We start from the raw sequence: 5386 nt of genomic DNA on the forward strand, positions 1-5386 counted from the left end.
CCGGGGGCCAGGGCCGCCCCTCCCCCTCCACGGCCTCCCTCTCCGGGTCTCGGCCCCGACTGCCCCTCTGCCGGGGAGCAGCGCCGCCCGTGACGTCTGCGGACACGCGGTCGGCCACCGCGGGGGAGGGGCGCGCGGGGGGCGCCCGGCCCGCAGCCCGCGGCCAGATGCGCCATTTCCTTTCCGCGCGCGGCGCGGTGGAGAGCTCTGCGGCCAAGACTCCCCGCGGCGCCGCGGCCAGCGCCCGGGGCGTCCCTCCCGGGCCCCGGGGTCCGTTGCCCCTTCCTCCTCCGCTCCTACCTCCTCCCCCACCTTCCTCCCGCTCCGCTTTTTCCCTTGCGCCCCGCCCGATCCCCCGCCCCCCCCCCCCCAACTCCCATTTCCCGACTCCTAGGAAACGGTGCGCCGAGTCTCTAGTGCGCCTGGCCTGCACTGCGCCCCCGTCCGGCTCCGGGGACGCCCGGGCCGGAGCCTGGCTCCCGCTGGAGGGCGGGTGCGCTCCGGCCGGGAGCGGCTCGGAGGCCCCCTCCTCGAGCTCCAGCCGGACCTAGACGCCCTCTAGCGGCCTCGCTCACCGGGGGCGCTCGGGGCGGGGGCGGAGGGGGGGGGGGCGCGGGTGGCAGGAGGACCGAGTCAGGGCCTGCTTCCCTTCACTAGGGCACCTGGCGCGTGGAAAGAACGCCCGGACCGCGCTTCTGTAACTTCTCCACGCGGGAATAAGCAGAAACTTTCCTCCTAAGGGAAGGTTTTATTTATTTATTTATTTTAGAGCTCGAACTACAGGAGAAGGGGGAAATTTTCTCATTAAAGTTACATCCCTGCAGTTAGTTCAATTACTTGATATATGCAGAAGATGTTGTAAATTTATAGATTTAAATAGCTTACAAAGATGCCGCAGGCCCCATCAGTTAATTTCCTTAATTTATGGATTTTTAGCTGCTCCTAGAACAGAAAGGGGGCCTGGAAGTAGGTCAGGGATCTGTGCAACAGCTCCAGCGCGGCCCACGGGCTGCCCACTCAGCTCCCCACGCCCTGGCGCCTGCGGGCTTCTGGCTCCCAGCTCTGGCCTGACAGCAGCACTCTTTGCTCTCCCAGCTGTGGCCAAGCCAGGCCCGGGAGGTCTGCTCTGCTACGGAGCGGAGGCCCCAATCTCTCCAGGGCTGCGCAGGGCCACGGAACAGCAAAGCCCCCACCAACGCTAACCCCACCCGGCCCTGAAGGAATGGCCCAAAAAGAAAAAACGAAGCAAGTATCCAAATATTTTGATCTCCTGTGCCCTCCCTTAAATACTGGCTGGGAACACAAATGGCGTAGGGTGTGGGTACCCCAGACTTCTTCAGGGACAGAAATTACCCCCTTTCCAAGCTTTTGAGTGCTTGGGGCGAAGGCGAGCATGAGGAAAAATGCACTGGTGAAGCTGGTGTTTGAGGGGCAGACCCACTGAAAACCTGCTTGTCATGGCCCTCTTGGCCCCTAGTGTCCCTCACTCCTCTCCCACTCTCTCCTAAGGTGTCTGCTAGAGTGTCTTTGTTTTTTGTTCAATGTGGATGAATATATACATATAAATTCATACTTGAAAGATTGGTATAAACCAAACTGTTTTAGGAAGCCACATGGCGGTGTGATTAGTATTGGTATTCATGATTTAACATTTCTTTTCCCACTAGATGAAGTTTCTAAGATTTGCAAGGTACATGTCAAGGACGGGTGTATAAATGGATTTTTATTTATTCACAACTCCAAGACTAATTGCTTCTCTTTGCCTCAAGGCCATGAGATTGGTTTTAATATGACACTTCAAAAGTATTCATGGAACTACAGAGATACTAAGTGTCATTGTTTAAGAGACAAATCTCACTGTGGTACTGGTGACCCTGAAAATAGGATGTTCCACTTTATTTTAAATTCCTCCATGTTTTTTTTAAGAGTTTCACTTTATACCAACTATATTAAAAATGCACAATTTAATCGAAACGAGAACTGACCATTTTGCAGGACCTTTATTTCCTTAATATTGCTGGGAACTTTGTTTTCATATTCCTGAATCCTTTTATTAAAGAGCTGAACTTTATACGTGTCATTAAGAAGAGTAAGTTTGGGTCATAATTTATTCTCAAGTGTTTTAAAAGTTCCTGGCTAAATGTCAACCGTCTTTTACATTGAGAGACTTGGGCATGGACTGTGATAGGCATTTAATGATCGGTGGTATATAACGCAAGGGTGAGGCTTTTTTTTTTTTTTTAATTGAAGAGGTATAATTAGGACTGAAAACACTGAAACATGTTGTAAAATGCGTCTTGTTTCATTACTGTGGTCCAAGAGGCTAAATTGGATGTTAGTCTAATCAGAATGTCACTTGCCCTATCAGTAGATTTGACTAGAGCTTAAACCATTACAGTTCATATTTTTAAAAGTGGGTTCAAACCTGTGCTTGCTTCGGGGTTCCTCCACGGGTGCTCATGTGAAGCATGATGTAGGTCAGGCCCTGCGTCCAGGTGCTGCAGACAAGACCTCAGTCTCCAGATGCTTCCTAGTGGCTTCCAGTGTGATTTAAGTTGTTGCTGTTTGCAGACAATGTTTAGAAACAAGGACCTCAATAAGGAAAGTAAAATGAGCTCAAAATGAGGGGTCGGGGGAGGTGCTGGGGTTTTAAGGCAGAGGTCTTCCCCCAACTCCAGACCCCCCCTGGGCTGAAAGCCTGGCTCTCCTAGGTCTGTGCCCACCTCAAGGCTCAGAGATGTCCCCTGACCAGGATAGGATGGAAACTGGCTTGGCCCAGAGATTAGTCTGACATCCACGTAGCTTGCATCCCAGAAACCCTCCTGGTTAGGATGTCAGAGAACCTGGAGACCGAACAGAAAGCTGAGTCGTGTGACTTCTGCCACACACACACGTCCCCTCTCCAAACTGGGTCTCCTGTCAGCTGGAGACCCACTCCTGGGAGAGCAGAGGTCCAGACGTGTCTGAGGGGTGGCAGTGTGTGTGTGTGGGGGGGGGGGGGGGGTTGCAGATTGCCCCTGCCTGTCCTTGAAGGGGATAAAACAAGACCAGCCAGCTGTCACAGAACTCTGCCCAGTCCCCAGCACTATGCTCAATGGGCACTTACAGCTTCTGGGGGAACAGAGAGCAGGGATTGCCTCCGGATGCTGCAGACCACCCCACCCTTCTTGCCTTCCTCCTGTAGCCCTGGCGCTCTGCTCAGAGCCAAATCAGCCTTCTTTCCCTGTGCGCCGGCATCGGGGTGACAGGAATGACACAAGACTGAGCTCTCCTGACCAGGCATTCTTATGTAGTGGTGGCCTGTGGATGGCCTGTGGGGGACCAGAAACCACCTCCCCCGCAAACCCGCAAATGGCTCACCACTTTGCATTTGAGCGTTTTTTCCAAGGGAAGTTTTAGTGTTTCCACCAGATTCTCGAAGGGTCTATGTGAATGTGGGTGCAAAAAAAAACAAAAAAACAAAACCAAAGCTACCTCCGAATGGCTTCAAGATGGGAGAAGTTGATTCTCTCACATAAGGGCAAGTGGAGGCTGAGTGGCCCCGGTGTCGATCCAGGGGCCTTAGAGTATTCAAGGACCCACGCTCTCTCCACTTGTCTGCGGTCCCCCGCACATTGATTGGCCTGCCCTCAGGCCACTCCTCTCTGGTCTCAAGATTCTTGTAGCTCCGCGCTTCACCCCTACTTGGGCACTCTTGGAGAGCAGGGAAATGATCCCATTGGCCAATTTACAAGCCAATCCCCGGGAAAAGCATTAGCTCGGACCAATCAGGTTTAGCCCTTGTCCTGCCTGGGGCTTAGTCTGTCCTGAGCCCTGGGGAGGAAGGTGCCCGCTGGGCACAGCCGGGCTCTGCCTGGGGGAAGGGGGAGAGAATGGGCTTGCTTCTGGGGGCTGGGGCCTGCCAAACGCTGAGCTGGAAGGAAGGCGGAAGGGAAGCCCCAAAGCCCAAAGGCACCTCCAGGGAAGCTTGAAATAGCGATGCCAATCCATGCCCTTCTGTGGCCCCCGGAGACACGAGACCCAAACGTGGAGGCAGCCAAGCCGGGCCGCCGGCCCCAGGCCCCCAGCCCACCTCCCCTTGAGGTTCCTCCAAGGTCTCATTCTTCTTTCCAGCTGCATTAGTAAAGTGCCAGGTCCTCCCAGCAGGAGGACGTGGGGGATGAGGCTGTTCCCTGTTCCCTGAGCAGCATCTGCTCAGTAGGGCAGTGGATCTCCACAGAGGCCTGGCCTCCGACACTGGGGAGAGGTGCAGAAGCAGCGCCCAGGACTGCTCTCCCGGTGCAAAAAAGATTGCCAGAAAGACGAAGCTGCTGCAGCCTCTGGAGCCTCTGGAGACCTGTGAGGCCCTCTCTGGGGTTCTCCAGGTCACTCAGTCCGTGTCAGCCTAGTCTGTGGCCTTAAATGCCAAGTCTTGCCCCCAAATGACTTTGTGTGGCTGCCACTCTGGCTCCAGGTGACCACTGAAGTGACCCTGGACTCACGGCACAAAGGGTACTCACTACAGATGGATTTGCACGGGTCCAAGGGTAAAAAAAGAGTTGAGACAGTGAAGAAAGCAGCCTTTGGTCAGTCAGAAACCCTGCCCCGGGCCCTCCTCCTCCGGCCAAAGCTCAGTACGCTCTTGCTTGGCACAGGCAATCCCTTCTCTTTGGGCCTATCCTGTAGGGAGACAGTCAGTCCACTGCGTGAACTTGGAAGTCTGAGTCCAACTGGGTGACCTTGGGCCTCATCTCTCGGAGTCTCAGTATCCTCCTGTAGAACAAGAGAGCTATAACAATACCAAGTTGATGCGGGGAGAATTCAGTGTGACAGCAGGTGCAAAGAACTTGCAAGAGTGTAAGTGCTCTTGAAATGATGATGGTTAGCCACTTCTTCCAGCTGACCTTCCAAGAGCCGCCCGCAGACTGTGGTTACACCCCCTCCCCCCCCCACCCCCCCACGACTCGAGTTGCAGTTGGCTAGGCACGTACCCCCCTCCCTCCAACAGGAGATGCATGGGAGCTGCGGAACGTGCAGGAGAGGGAGCCCCCTTGAATGGCCCCCTGGCTCCAAGACTTGGGGGTTAAAACCTCGTGATTGTATAATTAAGATAAACATGTATACATTAAAGAGGAGAACGTAAAAGTTGCCTAACGTTTAAAGATAAGACACAAGACTTCAGAGAAATTTCATGCTTGCTTTGGGCCATGCCCGTGGGGCGGAGCTAGGAAGTGTCCTCAGGGCCCTGGGGGATAGATGGAATCCACCCCACCAGGCTGGGGCCCAGGGAGCAAAGAGGAACCCTGGAAGGCATCAACGATCTGCTGGTAAATTCTTTTCATTTTTCAAACTGTGAAAGTCTTCACTGTCTTTTTCAAAGTATTTTGAAATTTTAATAAAGAATACA

This window comes from Panthera onca, chromosome E2 (assembly GCF_046562875.1).
Source record: "Panthera onca isolate mPanOnc1 chromosome E2, mPanOnc1 haplotype 2, whole genome shotgun sequence".
Lineage (NCBI taxonomy): Eukaryota > Metazoa > Chordata > Mammalia > Carnivora > Felidae > Panthera > Panthera onca.